The sequence below is a fragment of the Athene noctua genome, chromosome 5 (assembly GCF_965140245.1).
Source record: "Athene noctua chromosome 5, bAthNoc1.hap1.1, whole genome shotgun sequence".
NCBI lineage: Eukaryota > Metazoa > Chordata > Aves > Strigiformes > Strigidae > Athene > Athene noctua.
The window spans coordinates 38,117,084-38,126,692 of record NC_134041.1 but is presented as its reverse complement, the minus strand read 5'-3'; positions in this window follow the sequence as shown (position 1 = coordinate 38,126,692).

Below are 9,609 nucleotides of genomic sequence, written 5' to 3'. Positions count from 1 at the left end.
TGATTATATTGGTCTCTTTCAAAAGTCAGAAGGAAAGTACTATATATTGGTAGGTGTAGAGACAGTGTCTAGACTAGTGCAAGCTAAAGCATGTGCTAAGGCAACAGGAGAAAACACAATAAAAGCTTTGAAAGGGTGGTTTGGAATTTTCCCCAAATCAGAGTCAATCCAAGCAGATAATGGCTCACATTTCACAGCCAAAGTGGTCCAAGAGTGGGCAGCCCAGGAGGGAATTTCGTGGGTGTTTCATACTCCATATTACCCACAAGGAAATGGAATTGTGGAAAGAACAAATGGTCTACTAAAACACTTCTTCAAACCGCATAAACCAGGATGGGCTGAGAGGGTGTGGGATGCAGTGACCATTGTCAACAGTTGCTGGGGAGTAAATGGATGCCCAAAGATCACAGCATTTTGCCCAAAACCTCCAGCAATTATGCCAGCCCCACATGGTCCCGACCGTGCCAGCAATCCATCTCATTTCCCAGGACAACCTGTCTTGGTTGAACTTCCCACAGTGGGCGAAGTGCCACTGGTGTTGGACACACCTCTTAATAAAAACACTTGGAAGGCAAAAGATGCCTGTGGAAAAACTCGTAAGATTCACACTAGATGGATTGTTCTCTCTTTCTAACCTGAGAAGCGAATTTGGTTTTTGGTTCCAGTTTCAGGAGGAAATAAGCAACACAGACACACCCATAGAAGAAGTGAAGCAGATGCAGACTTTAGTGTAATAAGGTTAGAATGTGTATGTTAATTTTTGTTATATTATTTTGTGGATTCACCTATGAAAGTGAAGGGAAGCCAATTCCCCCCACCTCCCCCCAACCCATATGACTCCTTTGATGATAATGAATTTGTTCTGCTAGCAAAAACTATAAGCCAAACTTAATCTAAGTCACTGGTGGATCTGTGGAGGACTTCTAGGTTTATCAAGCTGGCCGTGGGTCTCTACACCCCTCACACCAGCACAAATTGCAAGCTATTATAGTGAAACTGATAACACCACCTGGGATGATAGTGGAACGTGGCCCATTCAATTTCCTACTACGGGTCAATATTGTTTAAATTGTACCCAGAAGGGAGGAGTCGATGTAGGGAAAAACAAGTGTCAATGGTCACTCACACATAAATTAGTTAATAAAGATAAAGGTGTTTACATATGGATGTGGCTTAATGAAAACAGGCATAACAAGGGATTTGAGGGGTTTTTGTCAAACAAAAATGAAATTGTACATGCCTAATTACAGAAAGACTACTTTTATCATCAAGCTTGTCAGTGGGAAAATGACACTGGTGCCTGGTATTGTACCGCCTGGACAAATGGTTACCTAAATGAGTTTTTCAGCCCCTTGGGGGATAGAAACACAACTTACTTCCAAATCCCAAGGACTGCAGCTGGACCATTTGTGAAAGGTGCTAAAGCTCAAAAGGCCATTGTTGGATTTGTGGACATACTGCCTATAAACAACTACCAGCAAACTGGTCAGGGATTTGTTATATAGGGATTATCTGACCTCTGTTCTTCCTTCTTCCAGAGGAGGGTGGTCCTCAGTTGGGAATAAGAATATATGATAAGTTAGGAAACAAAAGGATTGCCTACAACAAGTGATCTGTTGAGTTTGAGATAGGCAGAACACAAAAGTGAGGGGAAAATGAGTGGCCTCCCAAAAGAATAATTGATCATTATGGGCCTGCCACTTGGAATCCCAATGAACCAGTATCAGGGGCAGGAGAACCAATTTATAATTTGAACCATATAATTCAACTACAAGCAGTCTTAGAAATTATTACCAATAAAACTGTGTGGTGGTTTAGGTCCTGTCGGGACCGGAGACCATGTTGCCTTTGACCCTCCCCCACCCTCAGCTGGTCAGGCTGGAAGTGAGGCACAAACCCCGGGTTAAAATAAGAAGAAATTTAACACAACAGTAAGATAAATAACAGTCTGAACAACAACAGTAGCAATGATAACAACAATAAACAGTAATAACAGTAAACAAGACAAAAGATATACAGAGAAATACTGCAATGGATACAGAAGCCCCGTGCTTCCCACGACCCAAGCCACAAAGGAAAAATCTTCCTGGGCTGCCACGCCGGACCTGATGTCAGCATGGTATGAATAACCCGGCTGGAGATCCCTTCCCCCTCTCTGCTTGGGAAACTTAACCCTATCCTAGCTGAACCAGGACAAATTGCTAATGCTATAGACCTTTTCACTCAACAGATGTGCATGGTAATCCTTCAAGATCGCATGGTTCTGGATTATTTACTAGCTGAAGAAGGAGGAGCATGTGGAAAACTAAATGTTTCTAATTGTTGTTTGGAAATAGATGATGTAGGTGAAGTAGTCCTTCAACTCACCACAGATGTTAGGAAACTAGCCCATCTCCCTGTTCAAACATGGAAAGCCTGGAGTGGTGATTTATGGTCTTAGTACCTGGAGCACCATGGGTAAAACAGCTTTTATTTTATCTGTTATGTGCATTTGCCTCTTTGATGTTTTTACCATGTATTATTCCTTGCTTTGTTCAGTTAATCCAACATGTTGCATCCATAATTCAATTTATATCTACTGCCTCACCTAATGGTGTAAAGAAGATTTGTGTCATTTGCCAGCCAAAGTCTGCCACTGTGTCAGTCATTTAAGCCTTTCCTTTTATATGTCTTTGTCTAAATTTGGGACAGACACTTTTAGGCCTAAAACAACACATGTGCCTTGGGCTGGGCACCTGGACATCCATTTTCCTGCTGCATAGACAGACCCCCCAATTCAGGCAAGTCAGTCTCCCATCTTCAGCTCTGCAGTCTATGACAATCGTATATGCTTTTGATAATTTTATAGCGGTTTCTTTTTTAGCTCTTGCTGTATTTTCCCTTGTGATATGTATGTATTTGTCCCGTAAGTGTCCATGTAAACTGTGTTGTAGTTGTACCTGTTAATGTAAACAACCACCTCCTTCCCCTTCCCATGTCCAGTGACCAAGAGCACCTCCCTCGGCCCGGCCTGGGATACAACTTGTTTAATTATGTTTGGTTAAAAAACTGTTGACTGGTAGTGTTATTGTTACCTTTTTATATGTTTGTCTACAATATTGCTAACACTGTTATGAATAGTAGTATTGTTTGGTTATTTTGGTTTAAATCTGGGATAGAAGTTCCTAGGCCCAATTGACACATAGGCTTTAGGATAAAGGGGGTGTGGAAAGCTATTTTCCTGCTGCACATGCCGATCCCAACTCCAGCAAACCAGAGCAGCAGACTGCATGGACTGCCAGGGCCTCAAACATTCTGTGGTATTTTGTTGTAAATCATGTGAAAAAATGGACCATACTTTAGGATTAGTCTTAATTCACATTGCAGTCTTTGTCTTGTTAGCTGTTATCTTCGCTGTTATTGTATCACTTCTTTTTTGTCCCTGTAAATGTCAATCATGTGAACTGCCGTCATATTCTTTTGCTGATTTGTCAGAGCCTTAAAATTAGTTTATGTTTTGGTTCTATAAAGTTAATTAGTTTTAAACATGATATATCTGTTAAAGGTGTTCTTGATTACATGCTTGTTAGATAAAGATGTTCATATTTACTAAGGACATTGTTAAGGATATGTTCATCAATAGAGAACTTGCCGGAAAATATGTTTGTTATTGTATTGAGCACTATTTCTAGCCTCTCTCTCTCTCTGCACTATTATCTTTCACGCCGCTACAAAGACAGCAATGTTGAGCCATGGGGTGGTGTAAGGGACTGTGTTGGACTGGGTGTCTGAAGCATTGCTTTTGCATCACCTCCACATCCTAGCCTCAGTGTCCTGTGGACATAGAGGACTACACTCTGGAGAAGAGGAACTGTCCCAGACAAAACCATGACATCCACCCAATCAGGGCGAAGAAGACATGAAGGCCGGCACGACCACCATGAACACCTGGGCATGTGTGCATGGAGTACCACGAGACAATGAATCCCATAGAAATGGGTGGACTTTTTTGAGAAATCTGGGACAATAAAAGAACTGCGTAATCCTCTCTTGGGATCTCTCTCTCTCTCTCCCTCTCAGCCTTGTCATCACTTTTGGAGCTTGAAGCACAATCACATACACCAGGACTGAGCCAAAGGTACATGGCTGTATTCGTGGTGGTGGTAATTAATCTTGCTCCATCTCTACTATTTTTCTTGCTTAGGGTTTCTCACTTTTCCTTCCTTTTTCTCTCTGTCCCATTGCTATTACCAGTTGTAGGCAAAAATAAAGTTCACAAGGTTGTATGACTCTGACCTTAATCTATTAAGGCCATTGGATCCACATGGTCCAGTAAATCCAATTATCCCTTTCCTCCTCCTGGCTGGAGGCAGGGCCCCTCTAATCCTGCTCAGCATCACTCACTTCTTGTAAGAATGATTTACTGGTCCCCTCAGGAGGGTCAGACATAACGTTCACCATTCTATTCTGCCTGGGGAATTTCTGACTGGTCACTGGAGCTGCGCTCTTCTTGGAGGACTCCCCTTTTGTGATGGTCTTCCCTTTCAGCTGCTCTACTCATGCAGCTAGGGCAGCAGTGGGCTGTCCATCCCACCTCCTCATGTTTTCTCCATGGTCGCAGAGGAAAAACCACAGGGTGCCTCGTGGTCTGTACCTTCTGCTGCCTTTCTCTTGGGTGGGAAATGTTTACTTCTAATGGCTGAGACATTAGCCCGTGCAGATGGAACGTAGGACATGTCCTCTTACATTTTCTGGACCCTCTGAGACAGTTCCTCCACAGCTGAGACCAGGGAATGGTGAGATGAAGGGAGATTTCCCTCATATTGCCGGAGCTTGCCAACCACTCCATCCACTGTTAGAGTGTTGGTGTCTGTCCACCAGGACACTATTGCAAACGCTTTCGAGTGTGCTTCTGGTGTGCTCTTCAGGAACTTCCGCCACATCATGTGTGTGCAAGGGGCCTGATCTGGGTCCATGGGTGACTGCTCATCATTCAGATCACCATAGATCATTTCAAACACAGCCACTTCCCTGAGGTTCTGGATGCCTTTCTCAATGCTGGTCCATTTGTTTAGCTGACATACGATATCATCCTTGTAGGGGTGCCTCTCCCTTACACTGAGCAGGAGTCGCTTCCAAAGGCTGAGGGTTTGAGTCTGTTTCCCTATTTCCCTACCAATGCCAGCATCCTTGTCCAAAGATCCCAGCTCCTTGGACTCTCTCACCTCCATTTCAAAAGCACTGGCTCCATTGTCCCAGCATCGGAGCAGCCAGGTGCAAATCTGCTCGCCTCCCAGGCTGCCGAAATCTCTCCGCATATCTCGCAACTCAGTCAGGGATAGAGAGCGGACAATCACATCCGGCCCTTCCTCCTGTTCCTGTGATGGGCCTGGCTATTCCCCATCCCTCACTCTGCGAACTGACTTTCTGGTATATTTTGTTTTCTGTATCGGGGCGACTCATACCGGCACTGGCTGGCGCTCTGGCTCAGTCGCTGTGCTGGTGGAGGCAACTGAGACTGGCTCAGTATCTGGACCGGGGGGACAGGCAGTTTCAGTGAGTTCACTCTCAGGTTCTGTGGCCTTTTCTTCCCCTTGAGGGCAGTGGGTGGTATCAAGGAGGACACGGTAGGCATGGGCAAGTCCCCAACACATTATAGCGATTTGTGTCTCCTGGGTTTTGCCCGCTGGGTGACACACCCTTTCTAAGCACTCCATCTGCTTTTCAGGGCTCCGCACTTGCTCAGGAGTGAAATTCCAAAGCATTGGAGGTGCCCACCGATTCTGGCCCTTGCCCATCTTTTCCCACACCCCTTGCCGCTCACTGTTACCTTAACTCTGGGCAGGTTTCTGGGCACTGCTACTGTTAGAGAAATACCACATGGCCAAAATCGAAATCAGGCAGACATTCAGAAGGCATTGTGCCACAATCACAGTGGCCTGCAGGGTCCAAGGATAATTGAAACTCCCCAAAGCCAAGAGGATCTCTTCCCCTGGCTCACCCACAGCGGGGGTGACACCCCTAACAAAAGTCCAAACAGCAAACAGGTACCAGCCCACCCACCCCCCCCCCAGCGATACAAAGGCATTATAAGCAGTCAACAGCCCATATAACAACATAAGACCCTTTATACATTTTCCACCGATAACAAACACCACCACTGGGATTATACCTGGATATACGGATTAATCCAGCCCCACCACGCTTTCTTATCATGTTTTCTTATCAAACAAACACAAATACAAACAGAAAAATTACACCCAACAGATTGGTCTATAACACTCTGGTCAGGGTCTGTCCCTTTTTATTCTTCTTTCAGCTCTTGAGCTCCACGTTGGTGCGCCAATTAAGGCTGTGTTGTTTTAATCCCTGCCGGGACCGGAGAGCATGTTGCTGTTGCCCCTCCCCCACCCTCAGCCGGCCGGGCTGGAAGTTAAGCACAGACCCCGGGCTAAAATAAGAAGAAATTTAATACAACAGTGTGATGAACAATCTGAACAACAACAGTGGCAATGATAACAACAATAAACAGCAATAACAGTGAAAAAGAGAGAAGATATACAGAGAAATACCGCAAAATGGTCAGGGAACAAGCCCGCCGCATGAATCGCAACCCCCAATACCAAAAGCGAAAGTAAAAAGGCTCCGCCCCTGGACCTGACGTCAGCATGGTATGAATAACCCGGCTGGAGATCCCTTCCCCCTCTCTCTCTGCTGGGGAAAACTTGACCCTATCCTAGTTGAACCAGGACAGCAATGAATTGGAGGCTTTAAATTGGAAAATGATTAAGGAGGTATGAGAGCAATTGATTGATGGAAAATCACCCGGGAGAGATGATCATCTTATACTCTCTAAGAGGTGGATAACTTATAACGAAACTTCTGTGCGAAGGTTACTTAAATGGTGCAGAAACCATGGCTATCCTGCTGATGCCATCACAGACTTTGAACCAGCAAAATGGGCTGAAATAGGTGAACGGTTGTGGGATGCTATTTCTAAAAGGGATCAGCATGCCAGTGAGCTGGCAACTACTTGGAAGTTGGTTTCGCACACTCTTAAGGCATGGAGTAGGCAGCGGTGGCCCGGGGCCCCCCCCGAGACCCCCCGCTGAGGAGTGACTGCCTGTGGCCAAACTTGGCACCGTGTTCTCAGCCCGCGCCCGCCACGCCCCCCCCCCTCCCCCCACCTCCCTGCAAAAGCAGCATTTTTTTCACAGAGAAGGTGCTGACACTGTCATGCAGTAATGGCTTTATATATTCTTAATGGTGTTTTGATATTTGTAGTATTTGTCATTTTATGTTGTGTGAGTAATAAGTGTAAGAGGCCTCTTTGTGTGGTTGTGTGATTGTTTTGCATGTGCGAGATGCAGCCCAGCTGCAGCTGCACAGTGCAGAGTTCTGACCCACCAGGGAAGCGGCCGGGGAGGAACGAAGTGCAGGGGAGACTCTGTACCAGTGCGGGGGTAGTGCAGGACAAGTGAACATTCCTTAGTGCAGAGGGCCCTAATGCCCGGCCGCTAGGTCATCAGTGCTGCTGTTTGTTTGGGCTCAGTGTTTTAAGTGTCACAGGTGAAATAACTCCTCTAGTAGGAGGCAGTAATTCTGTGTTAATTGTGTCTTGAATTTCAGTGCATACTCTGCGGGGAGAGTGCACCTCTGTACCATCTGCCTAACGAAAATATTGACAAAAGATCATCTACATCCTTGTTCATTTTACCTGGGGTCATAGATACTGATTATGAAGGGGAAATCAGAATTATGCCTGGAACCTGTGTTTTACTGTGTCTCCCCTTAATAGTAAACCAAGAAGCCACAGTGACTCAGGATTTTGATCAGCAGGTATTACTCAAATATTTTGGGCTCAGACAGTGACACAAGGTTGACCTCTGGTAAAATGTACTCTCACTGAAGTTAAAGAATCTGTTGAACTGACAGGCATTTTAGATACTAGTGTGGATGTGACTGTAATATCTGTGAACAGAGTGGCTGTTAGCTTGTGTAACAAGTGTTTTTCGAGGCTGGTGTCATGCTGTAACAATGCAAAGCAAGGACCTCATTCATGTAAGGGGCCCAGAAAAGCAGGTAGCAAATATTCATCCATTCATATTGGAAACTCCTATTATATTTTGGGGTCGTGACTGTATGGCTCAATGGGGAACTCAAATTGAATCAAATTTGTCTTAATCACCACTGCAGCACAACCCACCCTGAAACCCACCCTGAAACTAACCTGGAAAACAGAATCACCTGTGTGTGGGGGTCAGTGGCCCTTGCAAAGTGAAAAGTCATGCCACCTTAATGATTTAATTCAGGAACAATTAAGTGCAGGACACATCGTACCTACCACTAGTCCTTAGAACTCTCCGATGTTTGTTATTTTAAAGAAAAGTGGTAAACGGTGACTTTTACATGATCTCTGACACATTGATGATGTCATGGAGGATAAGGGTACTTTACAACCATTAATATCTTCCCTAACAATGATTACCCGAAACTGGCACCTTGTAATAATTGATCTAAAGGATTGAATTTTGTTTACCATTCCCTTGCATCCAAATGATGCACCTAAATTTACCTTTTCTGTTCCCACTATTAATGTTAGTGAACCTGCAAAACAGTACCAGTGGGTTGTTTTACCATAAGACATAAAAACATCCCACCAGGTCCCCCAGGCTGTTATATATCATTATATGGATGACATCCTTATAGCAGCAGAAATACAGGAGATCATGGAAAAGGCTCTTGCTTTAACCAAAGACTCGGTATCTCAAATGGGGTTGCAAACAGCACTTGAAAAGGTACAGATATCATCACCAGGCCGTACCTGGGCTGGAGAATTTGTGAACAGACTATTGTCCTGGAACAGGTTAAACTTACAGCTGATGTTAAGACTTTAAAAGATTTACAGAAAGTGTTAGGAGCCATAAATTGGATACAGCCATTGTTGGGCCAAACTAATGATGATCTGCAGAGCTTGTTTGATATTTTATGAAGAGATCCTTCACTGACATCACCCAGAGTACTTATAGAGAAAGCAAAACAAGATCTCCACCATATAGTTAACCCCATCTCAAACAGGCAATCATCACGAGTATACATCACATCACAGGTATAGTGCATTCCCCCACAGGACAAGCCATAGTAGAAAGAGAGCATCAAACCTTCAAAGCACTTTTGCAAAAACAAAAAGGGGGAGAGGTCTTGGTCCAGGGCAGCCATATTCTCTGCTGTTTCAGTGGGATTGAAACACTTAGTGAATGTCTTGTTATTATGGAATTAACTTCTTTTGTCACACCAACTGCACAAGATGGTCACTACTTGTCCAGATATGTTTGCCAAACATGGATCATGAAAGCTCAGCAGCGCCTACTATTACTTGCTGTTCAGGAACCTGTGTGTATCACTGATACGGTTACTATACACGTTACAGCGGCTAATACAAATGTCTTTGAGCAAGCTCATCTTTCACATGCATTTTTTCCCCCATAATGCCAGGACAATGCAAAATCAGTTTTCTTTATTAAGGCATTAGGCTAAAGACATCATTGCAACTTGCCCTGAATACAAGAAAGATTCCATCTCTTCAACAGTGAAGTGGTGTCGACACTTGGGGACTCACTTCCTCAGAAT